At 46.1% G+C, this 19,254-nt stretch overlaps 1 protein-coding gene across 3 annotated transcripts in view; it reads right to left on the reverse strand.

Annotated features, from left to right (window-relative positions):
* TIAM1 (T-cell lymphoma invasion and metastasis 1) overlaps window positions 1-19,254 on the reverse strand; it is a 461,256-nt gene that overhangs the window by 373,630 nt on the left and 68,372 nt on the right. The window lies entirely within an intron of this gene.

Below are 19,254 nucleotides of genomic sequence, written 5' to 3' on the forward strand. Positions count from 1 at the left end.
AGGTTTTAGAAACTCTATTGTAAGTCCTGAAAAATGGCCAGCTACAGCATACAAGTACATGATCAACCTCACTAAGAAACCACTCAAGGAGTTCCCGTTGTGGCTGGGTGGAAACAAATCTGACTAGTATCCACGAGGACGATCCCTGGCCTCACTCACTTGGTTAAAGATCCGGCATTGCCATTACCTGTGGTATGGGTTGCAAATGCAGCTTGGATCTGGCATTACTGTGGCAGTGGTACAGGCCGGCAGTTACAGCTCCAATTCGACCCCTAGCCTGGGAACACCCATATGCCAAGGGTGTGGCCCTAAAAAGACCAAAAAAAAAAAAAAAAAAAAGATATGGTACATATATACAGTGGAATACTACTCAGCCATAAAAAATGAAATAATGCCGTCTGCAGCAATATGAATGCAACTGAAATTCTCATACTAAGTGAAGTAAGTCAGAAAGAGAAAGACAAATACCATATGATATCACTTATATGCAGAATCTAAACTATGGCACAAATGAGCCTATCTACAAAACAGAAACAGACACAGACACAAAGAACAGACTTGTGGTTGCCAAGGGGGAGGAGGGAGGGAGTGGGATGGACTTAAGAGTTTGGGGTTAGTGGATGCAAACTATTACACTTAGAATCAATAAGCAATGGGAACTATATCCAGTCTCTTGGGATAGACCATGATGGAAGAAAATGTGCGAAAAGGAATGTATATATACAAATGACTAGGTCACTTTGCTGTACAGCAGAAATTGTCACATGGCAAATCAACTATAATTTTTTCAAAATGTAAAAAAAAAAAAAGAAAAGAAACAACACAGAAGCATCGAAAGTTAAAAGGTGGAGAGTTTGCTCTTCAAACTCATGTTCCCTCCCCAGATGCAACCACCAAATTTGTTTACTTACTTCTAACAAAAGTGGCATTCTAAGGCCTATCCAGGCAACCTGCTGTCTTCACTCAACGTGACAACGTAGAAGCTAGTTTTAAACAGAGTACTCTGGAATATTCAATTCACCAGACACTTTCTCCACAGTTTCAAAATAAAGCTTCTCAGATAGTAGCAGTCACCCTTCCACTCTCACGATTGACAATTTAAAGACCATCAAGGAATAAGCCAATATTTTATAATAACTATGAATGGAATATAATCTTTAGAAATTGTGAATCACTATGTTGCATACCTGAAACTTATGTAATAGTATAAATAATGACATCTTAGTTTAAAAAAAGAAATTAAATCAAAAGCAATATGAATTATTCATCTCCCAAAAGCTCCAAGACATGCTTCTAGAAGCCCAGGAAAGAGGAAAGACATTTTCAAATCTGTAGCTATTTCCCAGGAAATTCAGCCCAACACAAATGGGACTCCCAAGAAGCAGCTGGTTAGCACCACAAACAGGTGGCTTGAGTTGGAGTTCCAAAAGAGAGACCTCTACATAAAAAAGAGCAAGAAATAAAATCCAGAAACATTGGAGACTGAATAAAGATCAAGAGCCAACTGCTAAATTAAATTCTGGAGCTCAACGCTACGACTAGGAAAAGCACGTTATTTCAACAGGGACATTTCGAACCCCCCTGCAAAGGAAATTGTGAGCCTGCTGAGAACCAGTAACTATCAAGACAAAGAACAACAAAAACATTTTCATGAGCATTAGGACTGTCACAAAAAAAGCAGAACTGATAGAACTGTGGTGTATGCAGCATGAATTCCACATTGCCACAACCTTGGAATTACCAAGCCATATCTGAGGTTGTGTTTTCTTTACTTAAGGGAGGCAGCTGCAGACTTAAATTCTGAAGCCAACAGACCTAATCTCAGTTCCACAAAGAGACTAAGAGAGCCACTTCCTCTCTCTAGATATCAGTTTTCTTGAGAGGAGTTGACTAAAGAAACTCTAATATCTTTAACACGATTTACTCCTACAATTCCGTTTGGTTAAAATCGTATTTGTGAATGGATGGATGGATGAGATGGATGGATGGGTGATGGATTGAAAGGTGGATAGATGGATAATGGATGGTGGATGGATGAATAAATTAATGGATGGATAGATAATGGATGATGGATGGATAGTGAATAGATGGATGTTTGATGGATGAATGAATGAATAAATGGATGAATAGATGGATGGATGATGGACAGATGAATGGATAGATGATGGATAGACGGATGATGGATTAAAAGGTGGATAGATGGATGGATGGATGATGGATGAATAAATGAATAGATGGATGGACAGATAATGGATATGGATGGATAGGTGGATAGTTGGATGTTTGATGGATGAATGCACGAATGAATGAATAGATGGATGCATGGGTGAATCATGGATGGATGATAGATGGATGGATGAATAGATAGATGATGGATGGATGGGAGGCAGCCTACTGAGTGAAACTGTACGGGATTATGACCAATCATTAAAGTTGTAAAAATATTCTGGGCAAGTCAACATCATGTTGGTAACTTGAAATCAGCCATGGTGGGAATATTTACACCATGGAAACTGGCAAACACTGCAAAGTAGGCCTTTTTATTCACCCCTTAAATCACTTTATCAAAACACCACTGAGAGACTGGAAGAAGGAAGGAAAAGAAGGGGAGAAGGGAGATGAAGGGGCAGTATCTGTGTGCAAACAGTCCTCCACGTGGGCCAGCCCTCCCTTATCTCCATGTTACACCTACTTTTTTCTCTGCCTGAAACACCATTACTCAGCTTTGCCCGAATAACCAAAATTCGCCCCAAACTCAGTTCATGCATCACCTTTTTTCTTTTTTTTTTTCTTAAATGATTTTTATTTCTTCCATTATAGTTGGTCTTTTTTTTTTTTTTTTTTCCTTTTGGTCTTTTTAGGGCCACACCCTCAGCAATTTCCCCAGCTAGGTGTCAAATGGAAGCCACAGCACCAGCCTATGCCACAACCAGAACAACATAGGATCCGAACCACATCTGCAACCTACAGCATAGCTCACAGCAACCCTGGATCCTTCACCCACTGAGCCAGGCCAGGGATGGAACTCATATCCTCATGGCTATTAGTCTGGTTTGCTACCACTGAGCCACAACAGGAATCCCAAGCATCACCTCTTTTAGAAAAGCCATCCCTGATGTCTGGCCTTCATCTGTGTGAGATGCCCTCCTCCTCACAATGCACTCCCACAGCATGATAAACCTCCCTCTGCCCTCTCGGGCAACATCTACAAGACAGGGTGCCCACTGTCCACTTAACTAGACCCCCAAACTGTCAGCTATTCCAGAACAGCACTTACGCATTTTAGCACTTGGTGCTCAATGCCTAGCAGAAACCCAGGCACACAGTCCCCATCCAATAAGTCTATTTTTGAATTAAAGCAACAGTTTAATTCAAAACTGCAAGGCAAAGCCAAAGTGTTTTCTGATAAAAGGTTTAGTCTCAAAGAGCTCCACTTACTCTATCCTGGTCATAATTGGATAATTGGAGATTTTTCAAGGGCTTAAGCTTTTCAAGTCCACTTTTCCTTAGATTGTGGTTTTCCATTAAATCAGTTAACCTACACCTAAACAGTGCAGTGTGTCACTGACCCACTTTGTTTCATTCTTTGCTCCTCAATGACATCCCCATGTTGCTATGAATTGCATTTTTAAGTAAAGAATTAAATATATTTGCCCTGGATTCACCCAAGCGAGCTTTGAGAGCACACGGATACAGCCTGGGGTTCCATTGCCCAATCTACTAAAGCAGCTTCGAGCGAACTGCCTATGCTTTCTCATCCTTAGCTACCCAATCCACTAAGCAAAGAAAGAACCCCGGAAATAACAAGACCAAAAGCTACCATACTACCCTGCGCTAGAGTAAAGGCACACTCACCAGCTCTGACCTTAACAACGGCCAATATTACTTTGAGTGAAACTACCTAAAACTGTCCCCTTCAGAAGAAAGGACAATGTCTTGGTCCTCTCAGGCTGCCATAACAAAACATCACGGGCTGGGTGGCTTGCACAACAGAAATTTATCATCTCACAGTTCCAGAGGCTGGAAGTCCAAGATCAAGGTGTCAGCAGGGTTGGCTTCTGCAAAGAGCTTACCTCCTTGGCTTGTAGCCAGCCACCTTCTCGTGATGTCCTCACATGGCCTTTCCTCTGTGTGCACACAGAGCGAGCTCTGGTGTCTCTTCCTTGCTTTAGAAGGACACTATCCCTACTGGATTAGGGCCCCACACTTTTGCCTCATTTAACCTTAATTATCTCCTTAAAGGCCCTATGGAGAAAGAGAGCCACCTGGGGAGTTAGGGTTTCCACCTACGAATTTGCATTGGGGGAAACCATAGTTCAATCCATAAGAGAAAATTTCCAAGCACCTACTGGGTAGGAATACTTACTATTCTTCACGAGGGAAAGAACTTTTCTCTACCCTCCCGAAAGGAAAAAAACTAGACCTCTATTCTGGATCGAACTTTGTCTCCCACCCAAATTCATACGTCCAAGTTCTAACACCCCAAACCTCATAATGTGATCTTATGTAGTAATAGGGTCATTGCAGATGTTATTTGTTAAGATAAGGTCATACTGCAGTAGGCTGGCCCTCCATCCAAAACGACTCATAAAAAGGGGAAATGTGGCCACAGACAATTCCACAAGCCAAGGAACATCAAGCCTGCTAGCTGGAGTTCCCGTGTGGCACAATGGAAATGAATCCAACTAGGAACATGAGGTTGCTGGTTCCATCCCTGGCCTCGCTCAGCAGGTTAAGGATCCAGCATTGCCATGAGCTGTGGGATAGGTCACAGATGCAGCTCGGATCTGGAGTTGCTGTGGCTGTGGCGCAGGCCAGCAGCTGTAGCTCTGACTGGAGCCCTAGCCTGGGAACCTCCATATGCCGCAGGTGTGGCCCTGAAAAGACAAAAGACAAAAAAAAAAAAAAAAAACTTGCTAGCAAACTGCCAAAAGCAGGGGCCGGGGGGAGGAGGGGGTAGAGCATGGAACAGATTCTCCTCAGGCCCTCAGGAGGAGGTTTGACCTTGAACTTCCAGCCTCCAGATCTATGGGACAACACAGTTCTGTTGTTTCAGGTGCCCAGCTGGAGATCCTTTGTAATGGCAGCCCTAGCAAACTAATACAAGCTCTCTTTCAACAGCCCCTGACTCATTCCTCCTTCCTGGTTGACGGATGGGGAGAAGATACTGAACAAATGATGCCTGGCCCCTTCTGGATTTTTCTGGAGCCAAGCACCTTCCTGACTTACCTTGTTCTTCCTCTGCCCTGCTCTTGGGGTTAACCAGCCCTGCAAGTGGGGAAGGGAGGTGAGCAAGTCCATTTGGCCCTCCCCTGTTCTCCAACGAACTTATCCTTCACAATGCTGAACTTCTGACCTCCTATCTGTCTGGATTGTCTGTTATATTCATCAAGTGGTACCAAACTCTGGGAAGAGAAGGCGGCGATTATTCAAACCTTGATGGTACCCTTTGCGGAGCTCCACCACTGAATTCTCAGGACCTATCCCACACTCTCATGTACACGGGAAACAGCTAAGACTTGTGAAGATTTATTTGGTCTCCACAGTCCTGGGACTAGTGGGTGGGGAGCCAGGAGACTAACCCACACCTTCTAATAGCAAATCTTGCGTTCTTTCAATAAAAATCACTGTCCTAATTCACCATAGCAAGTCAAGTCTTCAACAAGAAGAAGAAAAACATAAATAAATAAATGTCTTATTAAAGATCTTGAGTGGAGCCAAAGAGAAAATCCAGTTGGTTACCAATGAGAACTCATAAAAGTGATGAAATCTGGGCTCTTCCAAGCCAAACTGTACTTAGTCACCTACTAAACTACCCAGGAGGAATAGCTTTTCCAGGGGAGAAAGTCTGACAATTTTAGGCTTATTAGTCAGACTGGTTCAAGTACAGTCCCACTTAAATATCAAGCCAGAACTACTTGGACGTGGACAATGTCTGTTGGCCTGTGGACTCCAATGAGCTGCCCCTATAAAAATAAAATCAAATGGTGGGAACTCACGACCTCCTACGGTAGATCCATTTTTTTCCTTTTCCTCTCCTCTTTCCTCATATCCGCCAACAATCTAGACTTGCTAATGGCAGCTAGAATCATCAACCATCAGGGTTAAAGAGGCAGGAGTACTTTAAAATGAACAGCTACTTAAGAAACCATCCTATGTCCAAACTACAAGGGAGTTAGTTCCCGTGGTGGCACAGCGGAAACAAATTTGACTAGTATCCATGAGGATGTGGGTTCGATCCCTGGCCTCGCTCAGTGGGTTAAGGATCCGGCATTGCCGTGAGCTGTGGTGTAGGTTGAAGACACAGCTCAGATCCTGCATTGATGTGGCTGTAGTCAGCAGCTGTAGCTCCAATTCGACCCCTAGCCTGGGAACCTCCATGTGCCGCAGGTATGGCCCTAAAAAGCAAAAAAAAAAAAAAAAAACTACAGAACAGAAGGAAGTCTCTGCTGTGAACTCACTCACTGACCTGATAGGGGCAATGGAGAGATCTAGACACACTGAAAAGAAAATTTCATCTTAGAGCTACCCAAACTTCTATTAGAAACATAAATTTAAACACAATCAACAACAGAAGAACAGACTGAGAAGACGGGTGCAAATTCAATCCCATACCATCCAGATAACTGGACGCTCAAGGAGACGCCTGGGTCATGTGACTGCAAAAGAAAGGAAAACAAAAGCAAAAACAAAAAAAACCCTGCTGGGAACACTAGGTAAGGATCTAGAAAAATGAAGGTTCGTGAAATGATGGGACCTGCTATAGGAAACCCATTTCAAGGAGATCTTAGACAGGAAGGAAGAAGAAAAGAGAAGAAAGCAGCAAGAATCCTATGTGGTCTAAAAACAAAGCCCAAGGAATGAGAGTTACCTGGAAAAAGACATAAAGGGAAAATACAGCAACGATTTTCAGATACTGGAGGGTTCTCGGGCCAACTGGGGAAGGCAATGGAAGAGGGGGTTTCAGCTCAATATCATTAAAATTAGAGATGCCCCCCAAGTGGAAAGAGGCTGCTTTGGTTTTTTGTTTGTTTGTTTTCTTTTTACGGACACACCTATGGTATATGGAAGTTCCCAGGCCAGGGGTTGCATCAGAGCTGCAGCTGTGGCCTTCACCGCAGGCATGGCAGCACCGGATCCAAGCTAGATCTGCATCCTACACCGCAGCTTGCAGCAACACCAGATCTGCAACCCAATGAGGGCGGCCAGGGGTTCAACCCACATCCTCGGGGACACCGTGTTGGGTTCTTAACCTGCTGAGCCACGAAGGGAATTCCGAGGCTGCTTTGTGATAAAATATGGATGTCCAGAAGCATCTGGGGAAACAGATAGAGACGCATACGTCACGGAGGTTATAAAAAGGGGTTTCTGCATTAAGAAGAAAGTGAGTTTGGAGTTTCCTGGTGGCCTAGCATTAAGGATCTGGCTTTATCACTGCTGTGGCTGGGGTTTGGTTACTGGCCTAGGAACTTCCACAGGCCTCAGGCGGGGTCAACAAAAGAAAAAAAGAAAAACAAGAAGAAGAAAGTAGGGAGTTCCCGTCGTGGTGCAGTGGTTAACTAATCCGACTAGGAACCATGAGGTTGCAGGTTTGATCCCTGGCCTTGCTCAGTGGGTTAAGGACCTGGCCTTGCCGTGAGCTGTGGTGTAGGTTGCAGATTCAGCTCGGATCCTGTGTTGCTGTGGCTCTGGCGTCAGCCAGTGGCTACAGCTCCAATTGGACCCCTAGCCTGGGAACCTCCATATGCCCTGGCAAATGGCCCTAGAAAACGCAAAAAGACAAAAAAAAAAGAAGAAGAAAGTAGGTTTGGATGACCATCAGTGTCCTCCAAAGCTCAACAGTAAAAGACTACCCAGACCTCAAGGGTGCTGTCAATACTTTGATCTTGAACCCTAAGCCCCTTGTTGGGGGCCTTTCTTGCTAATCACACAAACCTCCAGATCCCATCTTCCGGTCCCCCGGGATGTACGTGGCAGGGGGAAATCAAGAAAGGGCTTCTTTTTTCGTGCCTAAGCTATACCAGTCGGTTTTGTTTGTTCCATTCTGGTGCCGGCTTTGCTGGGAGGGAGGGAGAGAGAGCACAGGGCGGGACCATAGACGCACCACAGAAGGGTGATGCAATGTGCAAGCTGACATTTTGGGACACACCCACCTGCCAGCCCGTATGCATCTGGCCAAGTTCATTTCAGGCTTGCCAGTCCTTAATAAAACCAGAGGCAGCCCCCGGCAAGGCCACTCCAATGCTGAAAACATCATGGGAGATCTTGGCAGTGACCCAGAGCAGGGTAAGGACGGTAGCAACCATTAAATTATAATCATAGTGGAATCTGTGTATCAAGCTACTACTGTGCCAGGTTCTATGCATATATAATCTATCATTCTCCCTGTCAAATACGTAAAGAAGGCATCAGACCAATATTAAAATGAGGGTACCAAAGCCCAGAGGCTAAGTGGCCAAAGCCAGGCCATTGGTTAGAGAAGATTATAAACCCAGGTGTATCTGGTTCCAAAGTCTTGGTCCTACCCTTATGGCCACGCCATCCTACCTCTTGTGGCTTCTTCCATTAAGTCCTCAGACTTGCATCTAAAAGAAGCAGGCCTTTTAGAAACATTAATGAAGACGAGCAAACCAAAACCCACACGCCCAAAGCAAAGAGCGCTGCAGACCCCAGCACCCTGAGGGCAAACACCAGCCCTCTCCCGTTTGATGAGGTCTGAGGTCTTGAAAAGACACACACGCCACTCCACCACAGGCTTCCACCCCCAAGAGTCAGTGAGTAAATGGCAGAGTGGGTCCTGTGCCAAGAAGTTGGAGTTGGTTTATTTCCGTCTCAGTGTTAAGACAGCCAGCACCAGGTTGAGGCTGGAAATGCTCCTTCTAATTAAAACTTTATTTTCAAACACATGTCACAGTTTCAACATGGTGAGACTCATGTCTTGCCTGGGAGATGTCTCTGAGTAGAAGCAGCTGCTCTGTGACAGCCTCTTCCATTCATTCGGGGACAACCAGGGGAGCCCCAGGGGCACAGATTCGTGGTGACACCCAGGACCCTGCCAGCACTCAAGAGACCGGCAAAATCAAGACGAAGGAGGGATGCCTATAAACCGAGTCAAAACTGTGGGAGGGAATCTGTACATGTGGTGGAGAAGCAGCCTGACAAATCTGCACAGAGAACCAGAGACAATGTCCCTTGTCCCCGGCAGGTGTAAAAGCGGAGGCCAGCTCGGACTCACGCGGAACCTGGTTCCCAAGCAGCATCGGGGCAGCCTGGGAAAACAGGAGTGAAGCAGGATGTTACAGACCCCTGTTCAGTGCTGAGAACGAAGTCTGAAAACCTCTGCAGCACGCTGCACCCCAACCTCCTGTCACTCTCCGTCGCCCCCCACCCCTGACAGACTCCAGCAGGAGGCCGCCAAGCTGGGGACTGTGTCTGCTGCAGTTCCCACCCCATCTAAGGCCACATACCCAACAGGTAGGAGCCTGATACATCCAGACTTCAATACCTGCTTACTGAATGAAAGCCTTGGAGCAGACACCGTGGGTGGCCTTGAAACCCAGCTGCCTCTGAACAAGGCCTTTCCTCCCATAGCTGCTCTCCTTTTTCATTTTATTTATTAATTTATTTTCAGCCACACCTGCATCTTAGAGCTGGGATTCAAGCCCGGGCAACTGAGCTCCATGCTTTTCCCCACGAAACCATGCAGCTGAGTTGATCTCTTAGTCAATTTTCTCACTATTTCAGATGTCTGTGTTCATTATTCAGCAGATTCTTTTTTTGGCCACATAAGCGCCATGCACAAGTTCCTCGGCCGGGGATTGAACCTGAGCCACAGCAATGACAATGCTGAATCTTTACCCAAGAGCAGCTCTTCTTAATCAAGGAGAGGGACAGAAAGAAAAGAATTTGTGGATGTCTGAACAAGCAGACTTCTACGAGTTTCAAATCCTTCATCCACCACTTTCTTTGTGGGTTAAGGCCGAAGACCTGCTCATGGCCCAGCTATCAATCAAACCTCAAAGCCCACAGCACTTTCTGTACTGAAATTTCAGATTCCCACTCACCCAGGATAGGGACCCTACAGCAAGGCCCCTGCCCCCTGCCATGTCATCCTCATGATCTAAGGTCTTTCCAGGCAGAGCCAGGTCAAGGGCTAGAAAAGGAGACTCCATTCCTTTGCCATGTCCAGTGGCCTAGGAACAGAGCGTGCAGGTAACACTGCTTCAACCAGAAAAAGAAGAGACCAGGAGTTCCCAATGTGGCTCAGTGGTAATGAACCTGACTAATATCCATGAGGATGCAGGTTCGATCCCTGGCCTCATTCAGTGGGTTAAGGATCTGGCGTTGCTGTGAGCTGAGGTATAAGCCACAGATGCAGCTCGGATCTGGCATGGCTTTGGCTGTGGCATAGGCCGGCAGCTGCAGCTCTGATTCGACTCCTAGCCTGGGAACTTCCATGTGTGCCATGAAGGCCTCCCCTGGGGATAATAAACCACAGAGGAACAGAGAATCAGGAGCAAGCCTAGGGCACCAAGCTGCCTTCCCATCCATCACTCGCTCGTGTGCAATTCCAGATGGTCCCAGGAACACAGCCCCACGTGGTTCTCAGACCCGGTCATTCTTTTTTTTTTTTCTTTTTTTTCTTTTTTTAAGTTTTACTGAAGTATAGTTGATACACAATGTTGTGCTAATTTCTGCTGTACAACAAAGTGATTCAGTTATACACATACACATATCCGTTCTTTTTCAAATTCTTTTCCCACAGAGGTTATCTCGGAATACTGAATAGAGGTCCCTGTACTATACATCAGGTCCCCATGGAGCATCCATTTCACATACAATAGTGTGCCTATGGGGACTGGGCCATTCCTTATCCTTCCATCACTTATGGTAGAGATTCAGATACCAGGAGGCTGAGCTGTTGGGTGAACATTTTATGTCACTGAGGCATTTTCTAGGTGCCTATAAATTCAGAGGGTAATCTTAAGACAAAGAAGTGGAAATGTTTCTTAGCAGTGTCACCCGAGAGTGTGGAAATGGGAGGCAGAGAGAAGCCAAAAGACCAACTATGGAATTAAAAGTCAAAATTTAGACCTCAGAGTTCCTGCTGTGGCGCAGCGGAAACGAATCCGACCAGGAACCATGAGGTTGCAGGTTCGGTCCCTGCCCTTGCTCAGTGGGTTAAGGATCCAGCATTGCCATGAGCTGTGGTATAGGTTGCAGACGCAGTTCGGATCCCATGTTGCTGTGCCTGTGGCATCGGCAGAGGCTACAGCTCTGATTAGACCCCTAGCCTGGGAACCTCCATATGCCGTGATGCGGCCCTAAAAGGACAAAAGACAAAAAAAAAAGTATTATCTAATTAAAGTATTACACTTTTTTTTAGAGAGAATACTATAGCACACCTAATAGACTACACCACAGCATACACACAACTTGTATATGTGCTGAGAAACAAAAACATTCACGTTGACTCACTTGAGTGCGATATTCGCTTTACCGTGGTGGTCTGGAACCAAAGCCACAATATCTCGAGGTCTACCTGGGCCGTGCCCACCTCCCCAAAGAAAGCTTGCACTCTATATAGTACATGTTCTGCATATTTGATGTCCCAGGGCCTCAGCACAGAGTCAAGGCTTCAACATGAGTTATTGATTGCTAACCATGGGCCAGATACAGATCTAAGTGCATTCAGTCCTCGGAACAGCTCCTATCATCCCCATTTTGCAGATGAGAAAACCGAGGCAGAGAGGGTAAGTCCCCCGCGCAAGGTCACACAGCTGGTGAGTACGAGTCACAGCCCACTCTGGAGCCAATCCCCTTAGGTCTGTGTGGCTGGCTAACCATACGCAGGTTCTGGATGTTCTCACACTGATTTGGAGGGTCCGTCCTCATCAGCATCACCTCTCTGGTCCTGTGCAGGTGAACTGCCTGTCAAGGAGTGGAAATCAACAGCACACTCCATCCCTCGACCACTGGATCATCTGCATTTCAAAAACGATGTTCCCCCTGCAGACTCTGAACAGCACATGGAGAGGCGCCCTGCCATGGAGAGGTGTCTCCAAGGGGGCTGGGGGCCTCCTAGCCATCCAGACAGGGACACCACCAACCGTTTGCCACTTTGGGTCATTCTGGGAAAAAATGAAAACCCCTGCCCTCTGCCAGCAGATCAGTGGCCTTGGAAAACTCCCCACTGCCCCCTAGAGGCCAACTGTGCCACCACCATCCTGCCACAAAGTCCGAGGAGAACCACAGGTGGGTGGAAAGACATTCTTCAGGGTCAGGATAAGAGGGACCAAAGAAGCATCCTCGGGAGTTCCCGTCGTGGCACAGTGGTTAACGAATCCGACTGGGAACCATGAGGTTGCAGGTTCCATCCCTGACCTTGCTCAGTGAGTTAAGGATCCGGCATAGCCATGAGCTGTGGTGTAGGTCGCAGATGCGGCTCAGATCCTGAGTTGCTGTGGCTCTGGCATAGGCCAGCGGCTACAGCTCCAATTCGACCCCAGGCCTGGGAACCTCCATATGCCGCAGGAGCGGCCCAAGAAATGGCAAAAGGACAAAAAAGAAAATCAAAGAAGCATCCTCAGCGAGATTTATCGACGTGTGACAAATACTCTGCTTCATGACTGCTGCCCTGGGCTCCGCGGCGTGTTGGAACCAGGAAGCATTATAACCCACTGCTCCTCAGGATGGAGCTCAATGATCTGGCCAGGGGGAGGGCTCCTGCTCCCGCTCTGGGGGGAGAAGAGAATGGTCTTGGCCGCCCTTCCTCACGGGGAGCCCAAGGACCGGGAGAGCCCAGTGGTCCGGTCTCTGATTTAGGGGCGCCTTGGAGAAGCAGCACTTTGTGCAAAGCTGCCTTGCCCACAGCCTGGGAAGAAACGGCAGTCACATCGCTGCTGCTCGGAGACCTTCCTGCTGGGTGGCCCCTTCGCCCGATGATTCACTGGGCCACAGGCGTCTCAGTCTGGAGGCAAGAAAGGACAAGCTGTGGCCCTGGCTGTGACGTGGTGACAGCCAGGAGCAGGTCTTTCCTTTGATTCTGGGGCAGCTAAATCCTGCTGCCTCAACCCTTTGAACCAAGTGCATAACAGATATTCAGAGCCTGGGAAAGTAGGCGGGCAACGCCTGTGCTTGACTTTCACAAGTGCACATCTTGGCCACCCAGCAGTTCTGTTCCGGGTGGCGACGGGCGGCTCCAAGCCATAAATCCTGAGGAATCAGCCCCGTGGTTCTCAACCCAAGGCGATTGTGACAATATCTGGAGTTGGGGGAGGGGTGCTCCGGCCCCCAGCGGGTAGAGCCTGGCAAGGCACGGAATGGCCCCATCCTAATAAAAACACATCCAGCCTGAAAGGTCAGTAGCACCAAACCTGAGAAACCCCAGGTCTAAGCTCCCCAGGACACCCTGTTTTGGGGCCAGAAGCTGGGGTTTCCAGCTCTAGTTCACAGTTCCAGGGATTGGGGCCTGTGGAAAGGTATGATGGCATTTAGTCACCAAGATAAAAGGGAACATCAGCCAGGAGACATTAACGCCGGCAAGGGACTGAGCACTCCACAGAGATCTTGACAATGAGTCTTCAAACAACCTGCATCCCCTTTCACTGCTAGGAAACTGAGCCACACAGAGTTCACACACTGCTTAGAGGAAGACCCAAAGCCAATGAGCCCAACCCCAGACTGTGTATTAACTGGAGGGTTGGGGGGATATAAAATTTTATCCAGCCAATTTATGCAAATGAGTAAGGTGTTACATGAGACTCTAAACTTTGGCTTAAACCTACTATAATTATCCTCAAATGCCTTACTGAATGTCAAAAACAAATATTTTGAAGTCTGAGATGATAAACATTTTGATAAATAGAGATGTTTTGTCATCCTGGTTGACTATAAAATAGAATATTTCATTTTTAAATTAAGCCACTGTAAATCAATTATATTTGTAAATTAAATACAAGAGAATTATAACCAAAAGAAAAGAAAAGAAAATTATATCCATATTCTGTGTGATTGTCTTTATGTACTGACCAAAAAAGAAAAACAAAAAGGGGCAAGAAAGAAGGGAGGAAGGAGGGAGGAAGACAGAAATGTAGGAGGAAAAAGACTAAAATGTTAAGAGTACCTGTTTAAAAGTGATGGAATTTGGGCAACTTTTGTTTTCTTCCCTGTCCCTCCCTGTATTTCTACATTCTCTCCAACAAAAATGACTCGTGGGCAGAAAAAAAACAGTAAACAAAACAAAAATTCTAGCCAAGCACACATTTCAACAGGACAGTCGGTGGCACAAGTATGTATCCATCTATAAGGTAATAATAGCTGCGCTGAGGAAAGAGGTGTGTCCATGGATCACCCGGGCTGTCACAGCTTTGATGACAGCCCACACTGGGAAGCCACCCCCCCAAGAGGCCGTGCACACAGCACACCTGCAAGGGATCTGCTTCTGAGTAAAGATGCTGCCCTGAGTCCAAGACAGCTTGTCAGCTCCTCATCCATCTCACAGCAGAAAGTGCCCAGAAAGGGAGAGCGGGGGGCTGCGAGGTCAAACCCCCCACCACGCCTGACTGTTTCCACGCTCCAAATGCTCAAAGATGGCTCCCCCCAAAAAAATCAGGTTTCCAGATCATTAAAATTTCCTTTCAACAGTTTTATGAACCAGTAGGAGTGAAAGAAAAAGAAGCCTTTTTTACTAGAACTTCATATGAAAGTTTGTCTGGGGGGGCAAAGAATTCTAAGGGACACCATAAAGTTTGCTTTTCCAATTTTTCACCCATAGAATTTATATCTGCATTATTTTAAAGTCTCTTTCCATCATTAAAAAAAAAAAAAAAAAAAAAAAAAAACCTGTTATTCTTCCTGTTAATTAAAAAAAAAAAAAAAACAGCCTGGTTGTTCTCCCCCTCTCACCATGACATAGGGTCATTGTGAGGTCATAGTTTGATAACCATAAAAAGTGCTTGCAGATAGCTTAGGAGGATCACACCCAATGCAGCAATTCATAACATCCAAACGTCACCACTGGGTAAGGCAAGGGATAACATAATTGTTTAAGGCCATCAGCAGGCCTAGATCTCTCTTTAAAAATTAATAATAATAAGTCAATAGCTGTCAATCCAAGAGCCACCGGCTTGGTGCCTCCCTCCTTGCCAAGAGAACACTGACCAAGTTCAAGTTCTCCTTCTCAGGCCACAATGGACCGGAGAACAGCCCCCTCTCCCCAATAGCCTGAATTAGGCCTGACATGAACCAATCAGGAGCAGTCTACTCCTCCCAACCTGCCTGTGATTGGGTTAAAGCCAGACATGTGACCTGGCTCTAGCCAATGGAACAAAAGGAGATGTCAGCTGGGTGGCCTGGGAAAAGTTTTCATGGCCTATTCAAAAAAGTAACCTGGAGGAAACTCCTGTTACTTTTTTACCAAGAACTGTTGCCAGTACTTGCAATGCTACAATTCCAAGTGCCATCCTTGCCAGTGTATAGAAATAAACCTAGGATTAAGCAAATCCCCTGAGGATAGTAGAGCAGGAAAATGGAACCAAAAAACTCAATTCTGATGCCATCACTGAGTTGTTGAATTAACCTTGGAACCATTATGTGAGATACTAACCCCCGTATTGTTTTAAGATACATTTTTTTTTTTTTCTTATTCTTTTATGGGCGCACCCAGGCATTTGGAAGTTCCCGGACCAGGGACGGAATCCAAGCTTCAGCTGGGACCTGCACTGCAACTGCGGCAACAGCAGAAACTTCATCTCACTGAGCAGGGCCAGGGATTGAACCTGTGCCTCCCCAGCAACCCAAGCCACTGCAGTCAGATTACCACTGCTGCACAGTGGGAAATCCTTTTAAAATACTTTTTGGGCCTTTTGTTTCTAGCAATCAAAAACAACTAAGGCTCACTGGAAGTCTAAGATCCCACCAACTCCTTAACACTGAAAGAGAATGTTTCAGACCACAGTCACCAGATGCCCAGTGAGATAACAGGGAACTAGAACCTTCAGAGTGACTTCCTGTCAATTACCAATCTATTTCCCAACTCTGCCTCCTCTGCACCCTGACTGTAGCTCTCTCCAACAGAAGGTTAAGCAGCTGATATCCTTTAAGACATATTCAAGAGGTAGGAAGTGGGTGCTCTGGGGTCACATGAGAAGGGCAATGAAAGCGAGATTTCAAAAGATCTTACATATTTATCTCTTCTGCTTTAGCAATTCATAGACTGCCAGCTGTTAAAAGTCCTCTCAGAATTTAGCCCTTCAATAAACGGATTCATGAATCTATAAGATTTGGGGAAAGGAAAACTTCCAAGGCAATTTTTCCAGGAATGGAGGATGATGAAAGGCACAAGCCGTAGATAATAGCACATAAATCATCTTGCTAAAGATAGGAATTTCATGTAAACCTTTCTATCCTCAGAAAACAGACATATAACAAATGATAACACCATGTGACTAGCTAGAAGATCTCTCTTGTATCTGCCTGCAGATTTATTCTTCAAAAACCAGTTTCCTCAGACTACCTAGACATTAAAAATAAGCAATTACTTTAAAATATATAAATGAAATGTTAAGCGAAAAAAAAATCCGCATACCACATTACATATATACTGATTCGAAAAAAAAAGTGTACATGTGTTCAGTGAGAAAACAAGAAGTAAATTTTGGTAGATAAAGTGTGCTTTTTTTTTTTTTTGGTCTTTTTGCCATTTCTTGGGCAGCTCCCATGGCATATGGAGGTTCCCAGGCTAGGGGTCGAATCGGAGCTGTAGATGTCGGCCTACGCCAGAGCCACAGCAATGCCAGATCTGAGCCTCGTCTGCACCCTATACCACAGCTCATGGCAACGCTAGATCCTTAACCCACTTAGTGAGTCCAGGGATTGAGCCCAAAACCTCATGGTTCCTAGTCAGATTTGTTAACCACTGAGCCATGACTCTGATACAGTGTGCTTTAATGAAGTTGCTTTCTGAATGACGTTAAGTAGATCGTTAAGGTGTACATTTTTTAATGCAGTTGTTTCAGTTATTAATGAATTTATGAACATCCCCGGACATCCCCAGTAGGTGCAACTGTCAATTTACCAAAACTATTCAGCAACCTTCTTCCTTTCGTTGAACTCAATCCTGCAAATATTGAGAGCCAACTACATGCCAGGTGCAGTGCAGATCTGCAGAGAATTCAACTATGTTTCCAATACAGCTGTGGTGGCCTTTCTGGAATACGAGAAGTGAGAGTGAGAAGGAAGATGAACTTAGTCTTTTAAGAATGTTAATCTGGAGTTCCTGTCGTGGCGCAGTGGTTAACAAATCTGACTAGGAACCCTGAGGTTGCAGGTTCCATCCCTGGCCCTGCTCAGTGGGCTAAGGATCCGGCGTTGCCGTGAGCTGTGGTGTAGGTTGCAGACGCGGCTCGGATCCCGAGTTGCTCTGGCTGTGGCATAGGCCAGCGTCTACAGCTCTGATTCGACCCCTAGCCTGGGAACCTCCATATGCTGCAGGAAGCAGCCCTAGAAAAGGCAAAAAGACCCCAAAAAAAGAATGTTAATCTAATCAAAAGAAGAGAGGGATATGAGGGGGTAAATACACAAACATAGAGGACACACAAACAACCGATGAATAAAAAGAGACATGAGATAGCAGAAGGCTTTAAAAGAGGAAGAGATTTTATTATTTGGAGAATTTTAAGAAAGGCTTCCCAAGAGAGGCGTCAGAGGAAATGGCTCTTTAAGGATGAAGAATTAGGTGGATGGTTATTTTCAGAGTTGGAACAGCTTAAGCAAAGAAACAGAAAACGCCAAGAACAATTCTGGGAACAATGCTTAATATCAAGTTGGGCTGGGGAGTTCCCCGTTGTGGCTCAGCGGTAATGAACCCATCTCGTATCCATGAGGACTCGGGTTAGACCCCTGGTCTCGCACAGCGGGTTAAGGATCCAGCACTGCCGTGTGCTGCGGTGTAGGTCACAGACACAGCTGGGATCTGGTGTTACTGTGGCTGCGGTGTGGGTCGGCAGCTGCAGCTCCAATTCGACCCCTAGCCTGGGAACCTCCACATCCCTCATGTTCATCCCTAAAAAGAGTAACAATCACAGAACACTGGAAACCAGCTATAATGGAAAAAAATAAAAATCATTTTAAAAAGAAAAAAAAAAGAAAACAATAAAAAGGATGAAAACAATAAAAAGAAGCAAGTCGTTCTTTCTTGGACCTCCTCGTCTCTAGCCTTTCCTGTAGTTTTTGCGCCTTTTATGTATAGCCAGCCCTCTGGATCCACAGGCGTGGAATGCATGGATGGGTTCTACATCCCTGGATTCAATCCATTCCACCTGCAGTTGTGGATGCATACAGGATGCATACAGGCAAATCATGAATTAAACAAAAAAACAATCAAAAATACAAAAATGACAGTGAGACCTGGTGGGACTACGCCACGTGCCTTGGTCTGACAATAAAGGGAAGGTCAGGTGAAATAGCATTTGGCAGTGACACACCGGAGCTTTGCTTTAGAAAAACAACTGGGAGTTCCTGTCGTGGCGCAGTGGTTAACGAATCCGACTAGGAACCATGAGGTTGCGGGTTCGGTCCCTGCCCTTGCTCAGTGGGTTAACGATCCGGCGTTGCCGTGAGCTGTGGTGTAGGTTGCAGACGCGGCTCGGATCCCGCGTTGCTGTGGCTCTGGCGTAGGCCGGTGGCTACAGCTCCGATTGGACCCCTAGCCTGGGAACCTCCATATGCCACGGAAGCGGCCCAAGAGATAGCAACAACAACAAAAAAAAAAAAGAAAAACAACTGCAGCAGCAGCTGTGGGCGATAGGTCTGGTGCTGAGATATCTGCACTAAGCGGGGAATAAAGGTATAGCCTAGAGCCCCAGGGCCAGCAGCGTGGTGGGACAAAGAGGACAGCTCCACAAACATTTGTTAGACTCAACTAGACTTCTTGTTCCTAGGCATCGGGCGGGATTAATTTTTTCTGTACTTTTGACAGGCTCCTAATGAGCATCAGGCACTGAACAGTGATGTAGAGTCTCCCCAGGATGCGCCTCCTGCTTCCATCTCCTGCTCCGAGTGATGCAGTCCAAGAAGTAGACAGACAAAACCCCAAAGATCAAGAGGAGCACTCAGGCTCCCAACCTCGAGCCCCCCCAAGATACTCTTTGTCCCAGAGCAGGCATGAGAAAAGTACAGCTGTCCCTCAGTAACCATGGAGGACTGCTTTTAGGACCCCTGACAGATACCTAAATCCATGTCCCTTATGGAAAA

Source organism: Sus scrofa, chromosome 13 (genome assembly GCF_000003025.6).
Source record: "Sus scrofa isolate TJ Tabasco breed Duroc chromosome 13, Sscrofa11.1, whole genome shotgun sequence".
Taxonomy (NCBI): domain Eukaryota; kingdom Metazoa; phylum Chordata; class Mammalia; order Artiodactyla; family Suidae; genus Sus; species Sus scrofa.